This window comes from Ranitomeya variabilis, chromosome 4, assembly GCF_051348905.1.
Source record: "Ranitomeya variabilis isolate aRanVar5 chromosome 4, aRanVar5.hap1, whole genome shotgun sequence".
In the NCBI taxonomy this organism is placed as follows: Eukaryota; Metazoa; Chordata; class Amphibia; order Anura; family Dendrobatidae; genus Ranitomeya; species Ranitomeya variabilis.
In genome coordinates, this window is record NC_135235.1 from 316,174,295 (window position 1) to 316,199,829 (window position 25,535).

Here is a 25,535-nt window from a genome sequence, read left to right on the forward strand (position 1 = left end):
TTGGCAAATGTCAAGCGAAACCCCTGAAAGTAGATATTTTTATTTTTGCTTTGACTGGTTTTTGCAGCATGATTTCTATTTGAAACTCCTGCTATTTTGTTGTACATATTTAATAACTTTCATTAACTCTTTGTGAATGAGTAGAAAAAAACAGCAATTTTGACAGAGATTTTTTTACATTTTCAATTTGACTCCATTCATCAGGTTCATTCAAACCCTGTGTTTGTGAGACAGGTGATGGTTGCACATAAAAGACAATGTGCATGCATAATGTTACATCAAGTTTTATTTGTTATTAAATGCAAATAATTGGAGCAAAAAAGGAGACAACAATTTAGAGAAAATATTTTAATGATTGTTAACTTTCAATGTGAAAACATTTGTCCCAAAATGTGCTGAAACTTAGATGTCAGTATCGCATGTGCATTTCAGACTTTAAAACTATGATTACCTGCTTTTTAAGCTTTTGTTTATTAAGTATTTTTATGGTCTATTGATGAATGAGGTAATCAAATATGAAATTAGACTTACCGGCAATTCAGTTTATAGAAATCTCCCAGAACAGCCCCATAGGATGTGGAGTCTCCGCCCTAATAGGGAAAGAGAACACAAAGAGTTGAAATAGTCCCGCCCCATTGACCACCGGCATTATTTTTATAGTGCCAAGACAGCTAACATATGCACATAAAAACTATTTCACGGTCCTAGAGTTCCGTTTATAGACGACAATTTCAGATTCACCCCAAAGACTCCCAGGTAGTGGTAACTTTGGGATCAGGTTTTTTAAGGCCCATTGCTAAGTTTGGTTTGATCCCCATCTAATCAATAATTGACTGAGAATCTGTATAGTTTCATGAAAAGGTGATGTCAAAAGTGGGATTTGAACCCACACCTCCAAGAGAGACTGCGACCTGAACGCAGCGCCTGACTTCTTGTGGATTCTGTGCCTTAACTTTTTCCAAGTTAGTCAGCAGAAATATGACCAGTAATTGTCATTGAAAATTATTTTAAAATATTTAATATTACAGTTTTTATTTCAATACATTTGTTTAAACTATTAGTTATCAAGCCTATTTTGAGCTAAATGGCCAAGCCCCATTTTAAAAAAATATGACTTTTATCACTGTATGCAGTAATAACTCTGGAATGCTTCTACATATCCCCGTAATTCTGAAAGTGTTTTTTGTGACACATTGTACTTTACATTAACTGTAAATTTAGGTCAATATATTTTTAGTTTTTTTCTGTGAAAATATCTAAATTTTGTTTAAAATTTTGAAATATTAGTCATTTTTATTCTTTGACTGCTTATATCCTTAAACCAACTTGTTGCACCACACAAAAATGTAAATAAATAGCATTTTTCATATGTGTACTTTTTGTCAGCATTCACTTTCAAACCTCCTTTTATTTTGTTAGGATGTTAGAAAGTTAGATTTCTCACAAAATGCGGTGATGCACCATATTTCTTCAGAATCTACTGTTTGGCCACACAGCAGGGCTTTGAAAATAAGAGCGCTATTTGGATTTTGGAATGCAGATTTTGCAAGAATAGTTTGCAGGTAAAATTTGCAGAGTACCAAAAGTACCAAAACAGCAGAAACCCCCCCAAAGTGACCCCATTTTAGAAATTACTTCTCACAATGAATTCATATACACCACAGCATTTCATAGTCAAACATACATGGTTGAAATCATTCAGCTAGTGTCTGATACATGCTTTCTTTATCAGCTATCAGGTTCCCTTTAAATCCTCTTACAGCTAAGTGAAATGGAAATAAACAAAACAGAGGAAAAATTACAAAAAAATAATAATTTGCTCAAATGGAAAAGTTCCCATTTCTCATCTTTTTAACATTTTATTTTCTGTAGATAGTTAAGATTTTTAGGCCTTTTACATTTTCTTTAAATAATCAGTCCACGTGCTTTGTTTATTTTCTCCTTAAAATGTAAAGAATCAAGAAAAATGATGTTGCCGAAACCCGGGATCGAACCAGGGACCTTTAGATCTTCAGTCTAACCCTCTCCCATCTGAGCTATTTTGGCCAAACACAAACAACTTTAGGAGTGCTAGACACTTGGCAAATGTCAAACGAAACCCCTGAAAGTAGATATTTTTATTTTTGCTTTGACTGGTTTTTGCAGCATGATTTCTATTTGAAACTCCTGCTATTTTGTTGTACATATTTAATAACTTTCATTAACTCTTTGTGAATGAGTAGAAAAAAACAGCAATTTTGACAGAGATTTTTTTACATTTTCAATTTGACTCCATTCATCAGGTTCATTCAAACCCTGTGTTTGTGAGACAGGTGATGGTTGCACATAAAAGACAATGTGCATGCATAATGTTACATCAAGTTTTATTTGTTATTAAATGCAAATAATTGGAGCAAAAAAGGAGACAACAATTTAGAGAAAATATTTTAATGATTGTTAACTTTCAATGTGAAAACATTTGTCCCAAAATGTGCTGAAACTTAGATGTCATCTCACCTACTGTATTCTCACCCATCCCTTGTAGATTGTGAGCCCTCGCGGGCAGGGTCCTCACTCCTCCTGTACCAGTTATGACTTGTATTGTTCAAGATTATTGTACTTGTTTTTATTATGTATACCCCTCCTCACTTGTAAAGAGCCATGGAATAAATGGCGCTATAACAATAAATAATAATAATAATAATAATAATGTCAGTATCGCATGTGCATTTCAGACTTTAAAACTATGATTACCTACCTTTTAAGCTTTTGTTTATTAAGTATTTTTATGGTCTATTGATGAATGAGGTAATCAAATATGAAATTAGACTTACCGGCAATTCAGTTTATAGAAATCTCCCAGAACAGCCCCATAGGATGTGGAGTCTCCGCCCTAATAGGGAAAGAGAACACAAAGAGTTGAAATAGTCCCGCCCCATTGACCGCCCGCAGTATTTTTATAGTGCCAAGACAGCTAACATATGCACATAAAAACTATTTCACGGTCCTAGAGTTCCGTTTATAGACGACAATTTCAGATTCACCCCAAAGACTCCCAGGTAGTGGTAACTTTGGGATCAGGTTTTTAAGGCCCATTGCTAAGTTTGGTTTGATCCCCATCTAATCAATAATTGACTGAGAATCTGTATAGTTTCATGAAAAGGTGATGTCAAAAGTGGGATTTGAACCCACGCCTCCAAGAGAGACTGCGACCTGAACGCAGCGCCTGACTTCTTGTGGATTCTGTGCCTTAACTCTTTCCAAGTTAGTCAGCAGAAATATGACCAGTAATTGTCATTGAAAATTATTTTAAAATATTTAATATTACAGTTTTTATTTCAATACATTTGTTTAAACTATTAGTTATCAAGCCTATTTTGAGCTAAATGGCCAAGCCCCATTTTAAAAAAATATGACTTTTATCACTGTATGCAGTAATAACTCTGGAATGCTTCTACATATCCCCGTAATTCTGAAAGTGTTTTTTGTGACACATTGTACTTTACATTAACTGTAAATTTAGGTCAATATATTTTTAGTTTTTTTCTGTGAAAATATCTAAATTTTGTTTAAAATTTTGAAATATTAGTCATTTTTATTCTTTGACTGCTTATATCCTTAAACCAACTTGTTGCACCACACAAAAATGTAAATAAATAGCATTTTTCATATGTGTACTTTTTGTCAGCATTCACTTTCAAACCTCCTTTTATTTTGTTAGGATGTTAGAAATGTTAGATTTCTCACAAAATGCGGTGATGCACCATATTTCTTCAGAATCTACTGTTTGGCCACACAGCAGGGCTTTGAAAATAAGAGCGCTATTTGGATTTTGGAATGCAGATTTTGCAAGAATAGTTTGCAGGTAAAATTTGCAGAGTACCAAAAGTACCAAAACAGCAGAAACCCCCCCAAAGTGACCCCATTTTAGAAATTACTTCTCACAATGAATTCATATACACCACAGCATTTCATAGTCAAACATACATGGTTGAAATCATTCAGCTAGTGTCTGATACATGCTTTCTTTATCAGCTATCAGGTTCCCTTTAAATCCTCTTACAGCTAAGTGAAATGGAAATAAACAAAACAGAGGAAAAATTACAAAAAAATAATAATTTGCTCAAATGGAAAAGTTCCCATTTCTCATCTTTTTAACATTTTATTTTCTGTAGATAGTTAAGATTTTTAGGCCTTTTACATTTTCTTTAAATAATCAGTCCACGTGCTTTGTTTATTTTCTCCTTAAAATGTAAAGAATCAAGAAAAATGATGTTGCCGAAACCCGGGATCGAACCAGGGACCTTTAGATCTTCAGTCTAACGCTCTCCCATCTGAGCTATTTTGGCCAAACACAAACAACTTTAGGAGTGCTAGACACTTGGCAAATGTCAAACGAAACCCCTGAAAGTAGATATTTTTATTTTTGCTTTGACTGGTTTTTGCAGCATGATTTCTATTTGAAACTCCTGCTATTTTGTTGTACATATTTAATAACTTTCATTAACTCTTTGTGAATGAGTAGAAAAAAACAGCAATTTTGACAGAGATTTTTTTACATTTTCAATTTGACTCCATTCATCAGGTTCATTCAAACCCTGTGTTTGTGAGACAGGTGATGGTTGCACATAAAAGACAATGTGCATGCATAATGTTACATCAAGTTTTATTTGTTATTAAATGCAAATAATTGGAGCAAAAAAGGAGACAACAATTTAGAGAAAATATTTTAATGATTGTTAACTTTCAATGTGAAAACATTTGTCCCAAAATGTGCTGAAACTTAGATGTCATCTCACCTACTGTATTCTCACCCATCCCTTGTAGATTGTGAGCCCTCGCGGGCAGGGTCCTCACTCCTCCTGTACCAGTTATGACTTGTATTGTTCAAGATTATTGTACTTGTTTTTATTATGTATACCCCTCCTCACTTGTAAAGAGCCATGGAATAAATGGCGCTATAACAATAAATAATAATAATAATAATAATAATTCAGTATCGCATGTGCATTTCAGACTTTAAAACTATGATTACCTACCTTTTAAGCTTTTGTTTATTAAGTATTTTTATGGTCTATTGATGAATGAGGTAATCAAATATGAAATTAGACTTACCGGCAATTCAGTTTATAGAAATCTCCCAGAACAGCCCCATAGGATGTGGAGTCTCCGCCCTAATAGGGAAAGAGAACACAAAGAGTTGAAATAGTCCCGCCCCATTGACCGCCCGCAGTATTTTTATAGTGCCAAGACAGCTAACATATGCACATAAAAACTATTTCACGGTCCTAGAGTTCCGTTTATAGACGACAATTTCAGATTCACCCCAAAGACTCCCAGGTAGTGGTAACTTTGGGATCAGGTTTTTAAGGCCCATTGCTAAGTTTGGTTTGATCCCCATCTAATCAATAATTGACTGAGAATCTGTATAGTTTCATGAAAAGGTGATGTCAAAAGTGGGATTTGAACCCACGCCTCCAAGAGAGACTGCGACCTGAACGCAGCGCCTGACTTCTTGTGGATTCTGTGCCTTAACTCTTTCCAAGTTAGTCAGCAGAAATATGACCAGTAATTGTCATTGAAAATTATTTTAAAATATTTAATATTACAGTTTTTATTTCAATACATTTGTTTAAACTATTAGTTATCAAGCCTATTTTGAGCTAAATGGCCAAGCCCCATTTTAAAAAAATATGACTTTTATCACTGTATGCAGTAATAACTCTGGAATGCTTCTACATATCCCCGTAATTCTGAAAGTGTTTTTTGTGACACATTGTACTTTACATTAACTGTAAATTTAGGTCAATATATTTTTAGTTTTTTTCTGTGAAAATATCTAAATTTTGTTTAAAATTTTGAAATATTAGTCATTTTTATTCTTTGACTGCTTATATCCTTAAACCAACTTGTTGCACCACACAAAAATGTAAATAAATAGCATTTTTCATATGTGTACTTTTTGTCAGCATTCACTTTCAAACCTCCTTTTATTTTGTTAGGATGTTAGAAATGTTAGATTTCTCACAAAATGCGGTGATGCACCATATTTCTTCAGAATCTACTGTTTGGCCACACAGCAGGGCTTTGAAAATAAGAGCGCTATTTGGATTTTGGAATGCAGATTTTGCAAGAATAGTTTGCAGGTAAAATTTGCAGAGTACCAAAAGTACCAAAACAGCAGAAACCCCCCCAAAGTGACCCCATTTTAGAAATTACTTCTCACAATGAATTCATATACACCACAGCATTTCATAGTCAAACATACATGGTTGAAATCATTCAGCTAGTGTCTGATACATGCTTTCTTTATCAGCTATCAGGTTCCCTTTAAATCCTCTTACAGCTAAGTGAAATGGAAATAAACAAAAAGGAGGAAAAATTACAAAAAAATAATAATTTGCTCAAATGGAAAAGTTCCCATTTCTCATCTTTTTAACATTTTATTTTCTGTAGATAGTTAAGATTTTTAGGCCTTTTACATTTTCTTTAAATAATCAGTCCACGTGCTTTGTTTATTAACTCTTTCCAAGTTAGTCAGAAGAAATATGACCAGTAATTGCCATTGAAAATTATTTTAAAATATTTAATATTACAGTTTTTATTTCAATACATTTGTTTAAACTATTAGTTATCAAGCCTATTTTGAGCTAAATGGCCAAGCCCCATTTTAAAAAAATATGACTTTTATCACTGTATGCAGTAATAACTCTGGAATGCTTCTACATATCCCCGTAATTCTGAAAGTGTTTTTTGTGACACATTGTACTTTACATTATCTGTAAATTTAGGTCAATATATTTTTAGTTTTTTTCTGTGAAAATATCTAAATTTTGTTTAAAATTTTGAAATATTAGTCATTTTTATTCTTTGACTGCTTATATCCTTAAACCAACTTGTCGCACCACACAAAAATGTAAATAAATAGCATTTTTCATATGTGTACTTTTTGTCAGCATTCACTTTCAAACCTCCTTTTATTTTGTTAGGATGTTAGAAATGTTAGATTTCTCACAAAATGCGGTGATGCACCATATTTCTTCAGAATCTACTGTTTGGCCACACAGCAGGGCTTTGAAAATAAGAGCGCTATTTGGATTTTGGAATGCAGATTTTGCAAGAATAGTTTGTAGGTAAAATTTGCAGAGTACCAAAAGTACCAAAACAGCAGAAACCCCCCCAAAGTGACCCCATTTTAGAAATTACTTCTCACAATGAATTCATATACACCACAGCATTTCATAGTCAAACATACATGGTTGAAATCATTCAGCTAGTGTCTGATACATGCTTTCTTTATCAGCTATCAGGTTCCCTTTAAATCCTCTTACAGCTAAGTGAAATGGAAATAAACAAAAAGGAGGAAAAATTACAAAAAAATAATAATTTGCTCAAATGAAAAAGTTCCCATTTCTCATCTTTTTAACATTTTATTTTCTGTAGATAGTTAAGATTTTTAGGCCTTTTACATTTTCTTTAAATAATCAGTCCACGTGCTTTGTTTATTAACTCTTTCCAAGTTAGTCAGAAGAAATATGACCAGTAATTGCCATTGAAAATTATTTTAAAATATTTAATATTACAGTTTTTATTTCAATACATTTGTTTAAACTATTAGTTATCAAGCCTATTTTGAGCTAAATGGCCAAGCCCCATTTTTAAAAAATATGACTTTTATCACTGTATGCAGTAATAACTCTGGAATGCTTCTACATATCCCCGTAATTCTGAAAGTGTTTTTTGTGACACATTGTACTTTACATTAACTGTAAATTTAGGTCAATATATTTTTAGTTTTTTTCTGTGAAAATATCTAAATTTTGTTTAAAATTTTGAAATATTAGTCATTTTTATTCTTTGACTGCTTATATCCTTAAACCAACTTGTCGCACCACACAAAAATGTAAATAAATAGCATTTTTCATATGTGTACTTTTTGTCAGCATTCACTTTCAAACCTCCTTTTATTTTGTTAGGATGTTAGAAATGTTAGATTTCTCACAAAATGCGGTGATGCACCATATTTCTTCAGAATCTTCTGTTTGGCCACACAGCAGGACTTTGAAAATAAGAGCGCTATTTGGATTTTGGAATGCAGATTTTGCAAGAATAGTTTGCAGGTAAAATTTGCAGAGTACCAAAAGTACCAAAACAGCAGAAACCCCCCCAAAGTGACCCCATTTTAGAAATTACTTCTCACAATGAATTCATATACACCACAGCATTTCATAGTCAAACATACATGGTTGAAATCATTCAGCTAGTGTCTGATACATGCTTTCTTTATCAGCTATCAGGTTCCCTTTAAATCCTCTTACAGCTAAGTGAAATGGAAATAAACAAAACAGAGGAAAAATTACAAAAAAATAATAATTTGCTCAAATGGAAAAGTTCCCATTTCTCATCTTTTTAACATTTTATTTTCTGTAGATAGTTAAGATTTTTAGGCCTTTTACATTTTCTTTAAATAATCAGTCCACGTGCTTTGTTTATTAACTCTTTCCAAGTTAGTCAGAAGAAATATGACCAGTAATTGCCATTGAAAATTATTTTAAAATATTTAATATTACAGTTTTTATTTCAATACATTTGTTTAAACTATTAGTTATCAAGCCTATTTTGAGCTAAATGGCCAAGCCCCATTTTAAAAAAATATGACTTTTATCACTGTATGCAGTAATAACTCTGGAATGCTTCTACATATCCCCGTAATTCTGAAAGTGTTTTTTGTGACACATTGTACTTTACATTAACTGTAAATTTAGGTCAATATATTTTTAGTTTTTTTCTGTGAAAATATCTAAATTTTGTTTAAAATTTTGAAATATTAGTCATTTTTATTCTTTGACTGCTTATATCCTTAAACCAACTTGTCGCACCACACAAAAATGTAAATAAATAGCATTTTTCATATGTGTACTTTTTGTCAGCATTCACTTTCAAACCTCCTTTTATTTTGTTAGGATGTTAGAAATGTTAGATTTCTCACAAAATGCGGTGATGCACCATATTTCTTCAGAATCTACTGTTTGGCCACACAGCAGGGCTTTGAAAATAAGAGCGCTATTTGGATTTTGGAATGCAGATTTTGCAAGAATAGTTTGCAGGTAAAATTTGCAGAGTACCAAAAGTACCAAAACAGCAGAAACCCCCCCAAAGTGACCCCATTTTAGAAATTACTTCTCACAATGAATTCATATACACCACAGCATTTCATAGTCAAACATACATGGTTGAAATCATTCAGCTAGTGTCTGATACATGCTTTCTTTATCAGCTATCAGGTTCCCTTTAAATCCTCTTACAGCTAAGTGAAATGGAAATAAACAAAACAGAGGAAAAATTACAAAAAAATAATAATTTGCTCAAATGGAAAAGTTCCCATTTCTCATCTTTTTAACATTTTATTTTCTGTAGATAGTTAAGATTTTTAGGCCTTTTACATTTTCTTTAAATAATCAGTCCACGTGCTTTGTTTATTTTCTCCTTAAAATGTAAAGAATCAAGAAAAATGATGTTGCCGAAACCCGGGATCGAACCAGGGACCTTTAGATCTTCAGTCTAACGCTCTCCCATCTGAGCTATTTTGGCCAAACACAAACAACTTTAGGAGTGCTAGACACTTGGCAAATGTCAAACGAAACCCCTGAAAGTAGATATTTTTATTTTTGCTTTGACTGGTTTTTGCAGCATGATTTCTATTTGAAACTCCTGCTATTTTGTTGTACATATTTAATAACTTTCATTAACTCTTTGTGAATGAGTAGAAAAAAACAGCAATTTTGACAGAGATTTTTTTACATTTTCAATTTGACTCCATTCATCAGGTTCATTCAAACCCTGTGTTTGTGAGACAGGTGATGGTTGCACATAAAAGACAATGTGCATGCATAATGTTACATCAAGTTTTATTTGTTATTAAATGCAAATAATTGGAGCAAAAAAGGAGACAACAATTTAGAGAAAATATTTTAATGATTGTTAACTTTCAATGTGAAAACATTTGTCCCAAAATGTGCTGAAACTTAGATGTCATCTCACCTACAGTATTCTCACCCATCCCTTGTAGATTGTGAGCCCTCGCGGGCAGGGTCCTCACTCCTCCTGTACCAGTTATGACTTGTATTGTTCAAGATTATTGTACTTGTTTTTATTATGTATACCCCTCCTCACTTGTAAAGAGCCATGGAATAAATGGCGCTATAACAATAAATAATAATAATAATAATAATAATGTCAGTATCGCATGTGCATTTCAGACTTTAAAACTATGATTACCTACCTTTTAAGCTTTTGTTTATTAAGTATTTTTATGGTCTATTGATGAATGAGGTAATCAAATATGAAATTAGACTTACCGGCAATTCAGTTTATAGAAATCTCCCAGAACAGCCCCATAGGATGTGGAGTCTCCGCCCTAATAGGGAAAGAGAACACAAAGAGTTGAAATAGTCCCGCCCCATTGACCGCCCGCAGTATTTTTATAGTGCCAAGACAGCTAACATATGCACATAAAAACTATTTCACGGTCCTAGAGTTCCGTTTATAGACGACAATTTCAGATTCACCCCAAAGACTCCCAGGTAGTGGTAACTTTGGGATCAGGTTTTTTAAGGCCCATTGCTAAGTTTGGTTTGATCCCCATCTAATCAATAATTGACTGAGAATCTGTATAGTTTCATGAAAAGGTGATGTCAAAAGTGGGATTTGAACCCACACCTCCAAGAGAGACTGCGACCTGAACGCAGCGCCTGACTTCTTGTGGATTCTGTGCCTTAACTCTTTCCAAGTTAGTCAGCAGAAATATGACCAGTAATTGTCATTGAAAATTATTTTAAAATATTTAATATTACAGTTTTTATTTCAATACATTTGTTTAAACTATTAGTTATCAAGCCTATTTTGAGCTAAATGGCCAAGCCCCATTTTAAAAAAATATGACTTTTATCACTGTATGCAGTAATAACTCTGGAATGCTTCTACATATCCCCGTAATTCTGAAAGTGTTTTTTGTGACACATTGTACTTTACATTAACTGTAAATTTAGGTCAATATATTTTTAGTTTTTTTCTGTGAAAATATCTAAATTTTGTTTAAAATTTTGAAATATTAGTCATTTTTATTCTTTGACTGCTTATATCCTTAAACCAACTTGTTGCACCACACAAAAATGTAAATAAATAGCATTTTTCATATGTGTACTTTTTGTCAGCATTCACTTTCAAACCTCCTTTTATTTTGTTAGGATGTTAGAAAGTTAGATTTCTCACAAAATGCGGTGATGCACCATATTTCTTCAGAATCTACTGTTTGGCCACACAGCAGGGCTTTGAAAATAAGAGCGCTATTTGGATTTTGGAATGCAGATTTTGCAAGAATAGTTTGCAGGTAAAATTTGCAGAGTACCAAAAGTACCAAAACAGCAGAAACCCCCCCCAAAGTGACCCCATTTTAGAAATTACTTCTCACAATGAATTCATATACACCACAGCATTTCATAGTCAAACATACATGGTTGAAATCATTCAGCTAGTGTCTGATACATGCTTTCTTTATCAGCTATCAGGTTCCCTTTAAATCCTCTTACAGCTAAGTGAAATGGGAATAAACAAAACAGAGGAAAAATTACAAAAAAATAATAATTTGCTCAAATGGAAAAGTTCCCATTTCTCATCTTTTTAACATTTTATTTTCTGTAGATAGTTAAGATTTTTAGGCCTTTTACATTTTCTTTAAATAATCAGTCCACGTGCTTTGTTTATTTTCTCCTTAAAATGTAAAGAATCAAGAAAAATGATGTTGCCGAAACCCGGGATCGAACCAGGGACCTTTAGATCTTCAGTCTAACCCTCTCCCATCTGAGCTATTTTGGCCAAACACAAACAACTTTAGGAGTGCTAGACACTTGGCAAATGTCAAACGAAACCCCTGAAAGTAGATATTTTTATTTTTGCTTTGACTGGTTTTTGCAGCATGATTTCTATTTGAAACTCCTGCTATTTTGTTGTACATATTTAATAACTTTCATTAACTCTTTGTGAATGAGTAGAAAAAAACAGCAATTTTGACAGAGATTTTTTTACATTTTCAATTTGACTCCATTCATCAGGTTCATTCAAACCCTGTGTTTGTGAGACAGGTGATGGTTGCACATAAAAGACAATGTGCATGCATAATGTTACATCAAGTTTTATTTGTTATTAAATGCAAATAATTGGAGCAAAAAAGGAGACAACAATTTAGAGAAAATATTTTAATGATTGTTAACTTTCAATGTGAAAACATTTGTCCCAAAATGTGCTGAAACTTAGATGTCATCTCACCTACTGTATTCTCACCCATCCCTTGTAGATTGTGAGCCCTCGCGGGCAGGGTCCTCACTCCTCCTGTACCAGTTATGACTTGTATTGTTCAAGATTATTGTACTTGTTTTTATTATGTATACCCCTCCTCACTTGTAAAGAGCCATGGAATAAATGGCGCTATAACAATAAATAATAATAATAATAATAATAATGTCAGTATCGCATGTGCATTTCAGACTTTAAAACTATGATTACCTACCTTTTAAGCTTTTGTTTATTAAGTATTTTTATGGTCTATTGATGAATGAGGTAATCAAATATGAAATTAGACTTACCGGCAATTCAGTTTATAGAAATCTCCCAGAACAGCCCCATAGGATGTGGAGTCTCCGCCCTAATAGGGAAAGAGAACACAAAGAGTTGAAATAGTCCCGCCCCATTGACCGCCCGCAGTATTTTTATAGTGCCAAGACAGCTAACATATGCACATAAAAACTATTTCACGGTCCTAGAGTTCCGTTTATAGATGACAATTTCAGATTCACCCCAAAGACTCCCAGGTAGTGGTAACTTTGGGATCAGGTTTTTAAGGCCCATTGCTAAGTTTGGTTTGATCCCCATCTAATCAATAATTGACTGAGAATCTGTATAGTTTCATGAAAAGGTGATGTCAAAAGTGGGATTTGAACCCACGCCTCCAAGAGAGACTGCGACCTGAACGCAGCGCCTGACTTCTTGTGGATTCTGTGCCTTAACTCTTTCCAAGTTAGTCAGCAGAAATATGACCAGTAATTGTCATTGAAAATTATTTTAAAATATTTAATATTACAGTTTTTATTTCAATACATTTGTTTAAACTATTAGTTATCAAGCCTATTTTGAGCTAAATGGCCAAGCCCCATTTTAAAAAAATATGACTTTTATCACTGTATGCAGTAATAACTCTGGAATGCTTCTACATATCCCCGTAATTCTGAAAGTGTTTTTTGTGACACATTGTACTTTACATTAACTGTAAATTTAGGTCAATATATTTTTAGTTTTTTTCTGTGAAAATATCTAAATTTTGTTTAAAATTTTGAAATATTAGTCATTTTTATTCTTTGACTGCTTATATCCTTAAACCAACTTGTTGCACCACACAAAAATGTAAATAAATAGCATTTTTCATATGTGTACTTTTTGTCAGCATTCACTTTCAAACCTCCTTTTATTTTGTTAGGATGTTAGAAAGTTAGATTTCTCACAAAATGCGGTGATGCACCATATTTCTTCAGAATCTACTGTTTGGCCACACAGCAGGGCTTTGAAAATAAGAGCGCTATTTGGATTTTGGAATGCAGATTTTGCAAGAATAGTTTGCAGGTAAAATTTGCAGAGTACCAAAAGTACCAAAACAGCAGAAACCCCCCCCAAAGTGACCCCATTTTAGAAATTACTTCTCACAATGAATTCATATACACCACAGCATTTCATAGTCAAACATACATGGTTGAAATCATTCAGCTAGTGTCTGATACATGCTTTCTTTATCAGCTATCAGGTTCCCTTTAAATCCTCTTACAGCTAAGTGAAATGGGAATAAACAAAACAGAGGAAAAATTACAAAAAAATAATATTTGCTCAAATGGAAAAGTTCCCATTTCTCATCTTTTTAACATTTTATTTTCTGTAGATAGTTAAGATTTTTAGGCCTTTTACATTTTCTTTAAATAATCAGTCCACGTGCTTTGTTTATTTTCTCCTTAAAATGTAAAGAATCAAGAAAAATGATGTTGCCGAAACCCGGGATCGAACCAGGGACCTTTAGATCTTCAGTCTAACGCTCTCCCATCTGAGCTATTTTGGCCAAACACAAACAACTTTAGGAGTGCTAGACACTTGGCAAATGTCAAACGAAACCCCTGAAAGTAGATATTTTTATTTTTGCTTTGACTGGTTTTTGCAGCATGATTTCTATTTGAAACTCCTGCTATTTTGTTGTACATATTTAATAACTTTCATTAACTCTTTGTGAATGAGTAGAAAAAAACAGCAATTTTGACAGAGATTTTTTTACATTTTCAATTTGACTCCATTCATCAGGTTCATTCAAACCCTGTGTTTGTGAGACAGGTGATGGTTGCACATAAAAGACAATGTGCATGCAAAATGTTACATCAAGTTTTATTTGTTATTAAATGCAAATAATTGGAGCAAAAAAGGAGACAACAATTTAGAGAAAATATTTTAATGATTGTTAACTTTCAATGTGAAAACATTTGTCCCAAAATGTGCTGAAACTTAGATGTCATCTCACCTACTGTATTCTCACCCATCCCTTGTAGATTGTGAGCCCTCGCGGGCAGGGTCCTCACTCCTCCTGTACCAGTTATGACTTGTATTGTTCAAGATTATTGTACTTGTTTTTATTATGTATACCCCTCCTCACTTGTAAAGAGCCATGGAATAAATGGCGCTATAACAATAAATAATAATAATAATAATAATAATTCAGTATCGCATGTGCATTTCAGACTTTAAAACTATGATTACCTACCTTTTAAGCTTTTGTTTATTAAGTATTTTTATGGTCTATTGATGAATGAGGTAATCAAATATGAAATTAGACTTACCGGCAATTCAGTTTATAGAAATCTCCCAGAACAGCCCCATAGGATGTGGAGTCTCCGCCCTAATAGGGAAAGAGAACACAAAGAGTTGAAATAGTCCCGCCCCATTGACCGCCCGCAGTATTTTTATAGTGCCAAGACAGCTAACATATGCACATAAAAACTATTTCACGGTCCTAGAGTTCCGTTTATAGACGACAATTTCAGATTCACCCCAAAGACTCCCAGGTAGTGGTAACTTTGGGATCAGGTTTTTAAGGCCCATTGCTAAGTTTGGTTTGATCCCCATCTAATCAATAATTGACTGAGAATCTGTATAGTTTCATGAAAAGGTGATGTCAAAAGTGGGATTTGAACCCACGCCTCCAAGAGAGACTGCGACCTGAACGCAGCGCCTGACTTCTTGTGGATTCTGTGCCTTAACTCTTTCCAAGTTAGTCAGCAGAAATATGACCAGTAATTGTCATTGAAAATTATTTTAAAATATTTAATATTACAGTTTTTATTTCAATACATTTGTTTAAACTATTAGTTATCAAGCCTATTTTGAGCTAAATGGCCAAGCCCCATTTTAAAAAAATATGACTTTTATCACTGTATGCAGTAATAACTCTGGAATGCTTCTACATATCCCCGTAATTCTGAAAGTGTTTTTTGTGACACATTGTACTTTACATTAACTGTAAATTTAGGTCAATATATTTTTAGTTTTTTTCTGTGAAAATATCTAAATTTTGTTTAAAATTTTGAAATATTAGTCATTTTTATTCTTTGACTGCTTATATCCTTAAACCAACTTGTTGCACCACACAAAAATGTAAATAAATAGCATTTTTCATATGTGTACTTTTTGTCAGCATTCACTTTCAAACCTCCTTTTATTTTGTTAGGATGTTAGAAATGTTAGATTTCTCACAAAATGCGGTGATGCACCATATTTCTTCAGAATCTACTGTTTGGCCACACAACAGGGCTTTGAAAATAAGAGCGCTATTTGGATTTTGGAATGCAGATTTTGCAAGAATAGTTTGCAGGTAAAATTTGCAGAGTACCAAAAGTACCAAAACAGCAGAAACCCCCCCAAAGTGACCCCATTTTAGAAATTACTTCTCACAATGAATTCATATACACCACAGCATTTCATAGTCAAACATACATGGTTGAAATCATTCAGCTAGTGTCTGATACATGCTTTCTTTATCAGCTATCAGGTTCCCTTTAAATCCTCTTACAGCTAAGTGAAATGGAAATAAACAAAACAGAGGAAAAATTACAAAAAAATAATAATTTGCTCAAATGGAAAAGTTCCCATTTCTCATCTTTTTAACATTTTATTTTCTGTAGATAGTTAAGATTTTTAGGCCTTTTACATTTTCTTTAAATAATCAGTCCACGTGCTTTGTTTATTTTCTCCTTAAAATGTAAAGAATCAAGAAAAATGATGTTGCCGAAACCCGGGATCGAACCAGGGACCTTTAGATCTTCAGTCTAACGCTCTCCCATCTGAGCTATTTTGGCCAAACACAAACAACTTTAGGAGTGCTAGACACTTGGCAAATGTCAAACGAAACCCCTGAAAGTAGATATTTTTATTTTTGCTTTGACTGGTTTTTGCAGCATGATTTCTATTTGAAACTCCTGCTATTTTGTTGTACATATTTAATAACTTTCATTAACTCTTTGTGAATGAGTAGAAAAAAACAGCAATTTTGACAGAGATTTTTTTACATTTTCAATTTGACTCCATTCATCAGGTTCATTCAAACCCTGTGTTTGTGAGACAGGTGATGGTTGCACATAAAAGACAATGTGCATGCATAATGTTACATCAAGTTTTATTTGTTATTAAATGCAAATAATTGGAGCAAAAAAGGAGACAACAATTTAGAGAAAATATTTTAATGATTGTTAACTTTCAATGTGAAAACATTTGTCCCAAAATGTGCTGAAACTTAGATGTCAGTATCGCATGTGCATTTCAGACTTTAAAACTATGATTACCTGCTTTTTAAGCTTTTGTTTATTAAGTATTTTTATGGTCTATTGATGAATGAGGTAATCAAATATGAAATTAGACTTACCGGCAATTCAGTTTATAGAAATCTCCCAGAACAGCCCCATAGGATGTGGAGTCTCCGCCCTAATAGGGAAAGAGAACACAAAGAGTTGAAATAGTCCCGCCCCATTGACCGCCCGCAGTATTTTTATAGTGCCAAGACAGCTAACATATGCACATAAAAACTATTTCACGGTCCTAGAGTTCCGTTTATAGACGACAATTTCAGATTCACCCCAAAGACTCCCAGGTAGTGGTAACTTTGGGATCAGGTTTTTAAGGCCCATTGCTAAGTTTGGTTTGATCCCCATCTAATCAATAATTGACTGAGAATCTGTATAGTTTCATGAAAAGGTGATGTCAAAAGTGGGATTTGAACCCACGCCTCCAAGAGAGACTGCGACCTGAACGCAGCGCCTGACTTCTTGTGGATTCTGTGCCTTAACTCTTTCCAAGTTAGTCAGCAGAAATATGACCAGTAATTGTCATTGAAAATTATTTTAAAATATTTAATATTACAGTTTTTATTTCAATACATTTGTTTAAACTATTAGTTATCAAGCCTATTTTGAGCTAAATGGCCAAGCCCCATTTTAAAAAAATATGACTTTTATCACTGTATGCAGTAATAACTCTGGAATGCTTCTACATATCCCCGTAATTCTGAAAGTGTTTTTTGTGACACATTGTACTTTACATTAACTGTAAATTTAGGTCAATATATTTTTAGTTTTTTTCTGTGAAAATATCTAAATTTTGTTTAACATTTTGAAATATTAGTCATTTTTATTCTTTGACTGCTTATATCCTTAAACCAACTTGTTGCACCACACAAAAATGTAAATAAATAGCATTTTTCATATGTGTACTTTTTGTCAGCATTCACTTTCAAACCTCCTTTTATTTTGTTAGGATGTTAGAAATGTTAGATTTCTCACAAAATGCGGTGATGCACCATATTTCTTCAGAATCTACTGTTTGGCCACACAACAGGGCTTTGAAAATAAGAGCGCTATTTGGATTTTGGAATGCAGATTTTGCAAGAATAGTTTGCAGGTAAAATTTGCAGAGTACCAAAAGTACCAAAACAGCAGAAACCCCCCCAAAGTGACCCCATTTTAGAAATTACTTCTCACAATGAATTCATATACACCACAGCATTTCATAGTCAAACATACATGGTTGAAATCATTCAGCTAGTGTCTGATACATGCTTTCTTTATCAGCTATCAGGTTCCCTTTAAATCCTCTTACAGCTAAGTGAAATGGAAATAAACAAAACAGAGGAAAAATTACAAAAAAATAATAATTTGCTCAAATGGAAAAGTTCCCATTTCTCATCTTTTTAACATTTTATTTTCTGTAGATAGTTAAGATTTTTAGGCCTTTTACATTTTCTTTAAATAATCAGTCCACGTGCTTTGTTTATTTTCTCCTTAAAATGTAAAGAATCAAGAAAAATGATGTTGCCGAAACCCGGGATCGAACCAGGGACCTTTAGATCTTCAGTCTAACGCTCTCCCATCTGAGCTATTTTGGCCAAACACAAACAACTTTAGGAGTGCTAGACACTTGGCAAATGTCAAACGAAACCCCTGAAAGTAGATATTTTTATTTTTGCTTTGACTGGTTTTTGCAGCATGATTTCTATTTGAAACTCCTGCTATTTTGTTGTACATATTTAATAACTTTCATTAACTCTTTGTGAATGAGTAGAAAAAAACAGCAATTTTGACAGAGATTTTTTTACATTTTCAATTTGACTCCATTCATCAGGTTCATTCAAACCCTGTGTTTGTGAGACAGGTGATGGTTGCACATAAAAGACAATGTGCATGCATAATGTTACATCAAGTTTTATTTGTTATTAAATGCAAATAATTGGAGCAAAAAAGGAGACAACAATTTAGAGAAAATATTTTAATGATTGTTAACTTTCAATGTGAAAACATTTGTCCCAAAATGTGCTGAAACTTAGATGTCATCTCACCTACTGTATTCTCACCCATCCCTTGTAGATTGTGAGCCCTCGCGGGCAGGGTCCTCACTCCTCCTGTACCAGTTATGACTTGTATTGTTCAAGATTATTGTACTTGTTTTTATTATGTATACCCCTCCTCACTTGTAAAGAGCCATGGAATAAATGGCGCTATAACAATAAATAATAATAATAATAATAATAATTCAGTATCGCATGTGCATTTCAGACTTTAAAACTATGATTACCTACCTTTTAAGCTTTTGTTTATTAAGTATTTTTATGGTCTATTGATGAATGAGGTAATCAAATATGAAATTAGACTTACCGGCAATTCAGTTTATAGAAATCTCCCAGAACAGCCCCATAGGATGTGGAGTCTCCGCCCTAATACGGAAAGAGAACACAAAGAGTTGAAATAGTCCCGCCCCATTGACCGCCCGCAGTATTTTTATAGTGCCAAGACAGCTAACATATGCACATAAAAACTATTTCACGGTCCTAGAGTTCCGTTTATAGACGACAATTTCAGATTCACCCCAAAGACTCCCAGGTAGTGGTAACTTTGGGATCAGGTTTTTAAGGCCCATTGCTAAGTTTGGTTTGATCCCCATCTAATCAATAATTGACTGAGAATCTGTATAGTTTCATGAAAAGGTGATGTCAAAAGTGGGATTTGAACCCACGCCTCCAAGAGAGACTGCGACCTGAACGCAGCGCCTGACTTCTTGTGGATTCTGTGCCTTAACTCTTTCCAAGTTAGTCAGCAGAAATATGACCAGTAATTGTCATTGAAAATTATTTTAAAATATTTAATATTACAGTTTTTATTTCAATACATTTGTTTAAACTATTAGTTATCAAGCCTATTTTGAGCTAAATGGCCAAGCCCCATTTTAAAAAAATATGACTTTTATCACTGTATGCAGTAATAACTCTGGAATGCTTCTACATATCCCCGTAATTCTGAAAGTGTTTTTTGTGACACATTGTACTTTACATTAACTGTAAATTTAGGTCAATATATTTTTAGTTTTTTTCTGTGAAAATATCTAAATTTTGTTTAAAATTTTGAAATATTAGTCATTTTTATTCTTTGACTGCTTATATCCTTAAACCAACTTGTTGCACCACACAAAAATGTAAATAAATAGCATTTTTCATATGTGTACTTTTTGTCAGCATTCACTTTCAAACCTCCTTTTATTTTGTTAGGATGTTAGAAATGTTAGATTTCTCACAAAATGCGGTGATGCACCATATTTCTTCAGAATCTACTGTTTGGCCACACAACAGGGCTTTGAAAATTAGAGCGCTATTTGGATTTTGGAATGCAGATTTTGCAAGAATAGTTTGCAGGTAAAATTTGCAGAGTACCAAAAGTACCAAAACAGCAGAAACCCCCCCAAAGTGACCCCATTTTAGAAATTACTTCTCACAATGAATTCATATACACCACAGCATTTCATAGTCAAACATACATGGTTGAAATCATTCAGCTAGTGTCTGATACATGCTTTCTTTATCAGCTATCAGGTTCCCTTTAAATCCTCTTACAGCTAAGTGAAATGGAAATAAACAAAACAGAGGAAAAATTACAAAAAAATAATAATTTGCTCAAATGGAAAAGTTCCCATTTCTCATCTTTTTAACATTTTATTTTCTGTAGATAGTTAAGATTTTTAGGCCTTTTACATTTTCTTTAAATAATCAGTCCACGTGCTTTGTTTATTTTCTCCTTAAAATGTAAAGAATCAAGAAAAATGATGTTGCCGAAACCCGGGATCGAACCAGGGACCTTTAGATCTTCAGTCTAACGCTCTCCCATCTGAGCTATTTTGGCCAAACACAAACAACTTTAGGAGTGCTAGACACTTGGCAAATGTCAAACGAAACCCCTGAAAGTAGATATTTTTATTTTTGCTTTGACTGGTTTTTGCAGCATGATTTCTATTTGAAACTCCTGCTATTTTGTTGTACATATTTAATAACTTTCATTAACTCTTTGTGAATGAGTAGAAAAAAACAGCAATTTTGACAGAGATTTTTTTACATTTTCAATTTGACTCCATTCATCAGGTTCATTCAAACCCTGTGTTTGTGAGACAGGTGATTGTTGCACATAAAAGACAATGTGCATGCATAATGTTACATCAAGTTTTATTTGTTATTAAATGCAAATAATTGGAGCAAAAAAGGAGACAACAATTTAGAGAAAATATTTTAATGATTGTTAACTTTCAATGTGAAAACATTTGTCCCAAAATGTGCTGAAACTTAGATGTCAGTATCGCATGTGCATTTCAGACTTTAAAACTATGATTACCTGCTTTTTAAGCTTTTGTTTATTAAGTATTTTTATGGTCTATTGATGAATGAGGTAATCAAATATGAAATTAGACTTACCGGCAATTCAGTTTATAGAAATCTCCCAGAACAGCCCCATAGGATGTGGAGTCTCCGCCCTAATAGGGAAAGAGAACACAAAGAGTTGAAATAGTCCCGCCCCATTGACCGCCCGCAGTATTTTTATAGTGCCAAGACAGCTAACATATGCACATAAAAACTATTTCACGGTCCTAGAGTTCCGTTTATAGACGACAATTTCAGATTCACCCCAAAGACTCCCAGGTAGTGGTAACTTTGGGATCGGATTTTTTAAGGCCCATTGCTAAGTTTGGTTTGATCCCCATCTAATCAATAATTGACTGAGAATCTGTATAGTTTCATGAAAAGGTGATGTCAGAAGTGGGATTTGAACCCACGCCTCCAAGAGAGACTGCGACCTGAACGCAGCGCCTTAGACCGCTCAGCCATCCTGACTTCTTGTGGATTCTGTGCCTTAACTCTTTCCAAGTTAGTCAGAAGAAATATGACCAGTAATTGTCATTGAAAATTATTTTAAAATATTTAATATTACAGTTTTTATTTCAATACATTTGTTTAAACTATTAGTTATCAAGCCTATTTTGAGCTAAATGGCCAAGCCCCATTTTTAAAAAATATGACTTTTATCACTGTATGCAGTAATAACTCTGGAATGCTTCTACATATCCCCGTAATTCTGAAAGTGTTTTTTGTGACACATTGTACTTTACATTAACTGTAAATTTAGGTCAATATATTTTTAGTTTTTTTCTGTGAAAATATCTAAATTTTGTTTAAAATTTTGAAATATTAGTCATTTTTATTCTTTGACTGCTTATATCCTTAAACCAACTTGTCGCACCACACAAAAATGTAAATAAATAGCATTTTTCATATGTGTACTTTTTGTCAGCATTCACTTTCAAACCTCCTTTTATTTTGTTAGGATGTTAGAAATGTTAGATTTCTCACAAAATGCGGTGATGCACCATATTTCTTCAGAATCTACTGTTTGGCCACACAACAGGGCTTTGAAAATTAGAGCGCTATTTGGATTTTGGAATGCAGATTTTGCAAGAATAGTTTGCAGGTAAAATTTGCAGAGTACCAAAAGTACCAAAACAGCAGAAACCCCCCCAAAGTGACCCCATTTTAGAAATTACTTCTCACAATGAATTCATATACACCACAGCATTTCATAGTCAAACATACATGGTTGAAATCATTCAGCTAGTGTCTGATACATGCTTTCTTTATCAGCTATCAGGTTCCCTTTAAATCCTCTTACAGCTAAGTGAAATGGAAATAAACAAAACAGAGGAAAAATTACAAAAAAATAATAATTTGCTCAAATGGAAAAGTTCCCATTTCTCATCTTTTTAACATTTTATTTTCTGTAGATAGTTAAGATTTTTAGGCCTTTTACATTTTCTTTAAATAATCAGTCCACGTGCTTTGTTTATTTTCTCCTTAAAATGTAAAGAATCAAGAAAAATGATGTTGCCGAAACCCGGGATCGAACCAGGGACCTTTAGATCTTCAGTCTAACGCTCTCCCATCTGAGCTATTTCGGCCAAACACAAACAACTTTAGGAGTGCTAGACACTTGGCAAATGTCAAGCGAAACCCCTGAAAGTAGATATTTTTATTTTTGCTTTGACTGGTTTTTGCAGCATGATTTCTATTTGAAACTCCTGCTATTTTGTTGTACATATTTAATAACTTTCATTAACTCTTTGTGAATGAGTAGAAAAAAACAGCAATTTTGACAGAGATTTTTTTACATTTTCAATTTGACTCCATTCATCAGGTTCATTCAAACCCTGTGTTTGTGAGACAGGTGATGGTTGCACATAAAAGACAATGTGCATGCATAATGTTACATCAAGTTTTATTTGTTATTAAATGCAAATAATTGGAGCAAAAAAGGAGACAACAATTTAGAGAAAATATTTTAATGATTGTTAACTTTCAATGTGAAAACATTTGTCCCAAAATGTGCTGAAACTTAGATGTCAGTATCGCATGTGCATTTCAGACTTTAAAACTATGATTACCTGCTTTTTAAGCTTTTGTTTATTAAGTATTTTTATGGTCTATTGATGAATGAGGTAATCAAATATGAAATTAGACTTACCGGCAATTCAGTTTATAGAAATCTCCCAGAACAGCCCCATAGGATGTGGAGTCTCCGCCCTAATAGGGAAAGAGAACACAAAGAGTTGAAATAGTCCCGCCCCATTGACCGCCGGCAGTATTTTTATAGTGCCAAGACAGCTAACATATGCACATAAAAACTATTTCACGGTCCTAGAGTTCCGTTTATAGACGACAATTTCAGATTCACCCCAAAGACTCCCAGGTAGTGGTAACTTTGGGATCGGATTTTTTAAGGCCCATTGCTAAGTTTGGTTTGATCCCCATCTAATCAATAATTGACTGAGAATCTGTATAGTTTCATGAAAAGGTGATGTAAGAAGTGGGATTTGAACCCACGCCTCCAAGAGAGACTGCGACCTGAACGCAGCGCCTTAGAACACTCAGCCATCCTGACTTCTTGTGGATTTTGTGCCTTAACTCTTTCCAAGTTAGTCAGAAGAAATATGACCAGTAATTGTCATTGAAAATTATTTTAAAAAATTTAATATTACAGTTTTTATTTCAATACATTTGTTTAAACTATTAGTTATCAAGCCTATTTTGAGCTAAATGGCCAAGCCCCATTTTAAAAAAATATGACTTTTATCACTGTATGCAGTAATAACTCTGGAATGCTTCTACATATCCCCGTAATTCTGAAAGTGTTTTTTGTGACACATTGTACTTTACATTAACTGTAAATTTAGGTCAATATATTTTTAGTTTTTTTCTGTGAAAATATCTAAATTTTGTTTAAAATTTTGAAATATTAGTCATTTTTATTCTTTGACTGCTTATATCCTTAAACCAACTTGTCGCACCACACAAAAATGTAAATAAATAGCATTTTTCATATGTGTACTTTTTGTCAGCATTCACTTTCAAACCTCCTTTTATTTTGTTAGGATGTTAGAAATGTTAGATTTCTCACAAAATGCGGTGATGCACCATATTTCTTCAGAATCTACTGTTTGGCCACACAGCAGGGCTTTGAAAATAAGAGCGCTATTTGGATTTTGGAATGCAGATTTTGCAAGAATAGTTTGCAGGTAAAATTTGCAGAGTACCAAAAGTACCAAAACAGCAGAAACCCCCCCAAAGTGACCCCATTTTAGAAATTACTTCTCACAATGAATTCATATACACCACAGCATTTCATAGTCAAACATACATGGTTGAAATCATTCAGCTAGTGTCTGATACATGCTTTCTTTATCAGCTATCAGGTTCCCTTTAAATCCTCTTACAGCTAAGTGAAATGGAAATAAACAAAACAGAGGAAAAATTACAAAAAAATAATAATTTGCTCAAATGGAAAAGTTCCCATTTCTCATCTTTTTAACATTTTATTTTCTGTAGATAGTTAAGATTTTTAGGCCTTTTACATTTTCTTTAAATAATCAGTCCACGTGCTTTGTTTATTTTCTCCTTAAAATGTAAAGAATCAAGAAAAATGATGTTGCCGAAACCCGGGATCGAACCAGGGACCTTTAGATCTTCAGTCTAACGCTCTCCCATCTGAGCTATTTCGGCCAAACACAAACAACTTTAGGAGTGCTAGACACTTGGCAAATGTCAAGCGAAACCCCTGAAAGTAGATATTTTTATTTTTGCTTTGACTGGTTTTTGCAGCATGATTTCTATTTGAAACTCCTGCTATTTTGTTGTACATATTTAATAACTTTCATTAACTCTTTGTGAATGAGTAGAAAAAAACAGCAATTTTGACAGAGATTTTTTTACATTTTCAATTTGACTCCATTCATCAGGTTCATTCAAACCCTGTGTTTGTGAGACAGGTGATGGTTGCACATAAAAGACAATGTGCATGCATAATGTTACATCAAGTTTTATTTGTTATTAAATGCAAATAATTGGAGCAAAAAAGGAGACAACAATTTAGAGAAAATATTTTAATGATTGTTAACTTTCAATGTGAAAACATTTGTCCCAAAATGTGCTGAAACTTAGATGTCAGTATCGCATGTGCATTTCAGACTTTAAAACTATGATTACCTGCTTTTTAAGCTTTTGTTTATTAAGTATTTTTATGGTCTATTGATGAATGAGGTAATCAAATATGAAATTAGACTTACCG

General features: G+C 33.3%; 9 non-coding genes across 9 annotated transcripts; all 9 read right to left on the reverse strand.

Annotated features, from left to right (window-relative positions):
- Nucleotides 1-4,255: 4,255 nt before the first annotated feature.
- Nucleotides 4,256-4,328, reverse strand: TRNAF-GAA (transfer RNA phenylalanine (anticodon GAA)). Its single transcript has one exon. It is a non-coding gene; the product is annotated as a tRNA-Phe (tRNA).
- A 5,169-nt stretch (nt 4,329-9,497) lies between these two features.
- Nucleotides 9,498-9,570, reverse strand: TRNAF-GAA (transfer RNA phenylalanine (anticodon GAA)). Its single transcript has one exon. It is a non-coding gene; the product is annotated as a tRNA-Phe (tRNA).
- A 4,491-nt stretch (nt 9,571-14,061) lies between these two features.
- Nucleotides 14,062-14,134, reverse strand: TRNAF-GAA (transfer RNA phenylalanine (anticodon GAA)). Its single transcript has one exon. It is a non-coding gene; the product is annotated as a tRNA-Phe (tRNA).
- Nucleotides 14,135-16,342: 2,208 nt separating this feature from the next.
- On the reverse strand, nt 16,343-16,415 carry TRNAF-GAA (transfer RNA phenylalanine (anticodon GAA)). Its single transcript has one exon. It is a non-coding gene; the product is annotated as a tRNA-Phe (tRNA).
- A 2,005-nt stretch (nt 16,416-18,420) lies between these two features.
- On the reverse strand, nt 18,421-18,493 carry TRNAF-GAA (transfer RNA phenylalanine (anticodon GAA)). The gene has a single exon. It is a non-coding gene; the product is annotated as a tRNA-Phe (tRNA).
- A 2,208-nt stretch (nt 18,494-20,701) lies between these two features.
- Nucleotides 20,702-20,774, reverse strand: TRNAF-GAA (transfer RNA phenylalanine (anticodon GAA)). The gene has a single exon. It is a non-coding gene; the product is annotated as a tRNA-Phe (tRNA).
- An 897-nt stretch (nt 20,775-21,671) lies between these two features.
- TRNAL-CAG (transfer RNA leucine (anticodon CAG)) lies at nt 21,672-21,754 on the reverse strand. Its single transcript has one exon. It is a non-coding gene; the product is annotated as a tRNA-Leu (tRNA).
- Nucleotides 21,755-22,799: 1,045 nt separating this feature from the next.
- TRNAF-GAA (transfer RNA phenylalanine (anticodon GAA)) lies at nt 22,800-22,872 on the reverse strand. Its single transcript has one exon. It is a non-coding gene; the product is annotated as a tRNA-Phe (tRNA).
- Nucleotides 22,873-24,897: 2,025 nt separating this feature from the next.
- On the reverse strand, nt 24,898-24,970 carry TRNAF-GAA (transfer RNA phenylalanine (anticodon GAA)). The gene has a single exon. It is a non-coding gene; the product is annotated as a tRNA-Phe (tRNA).
- Between the last annotated feature and the right edge of the window lie 565 nt (nt 24,971-25,535).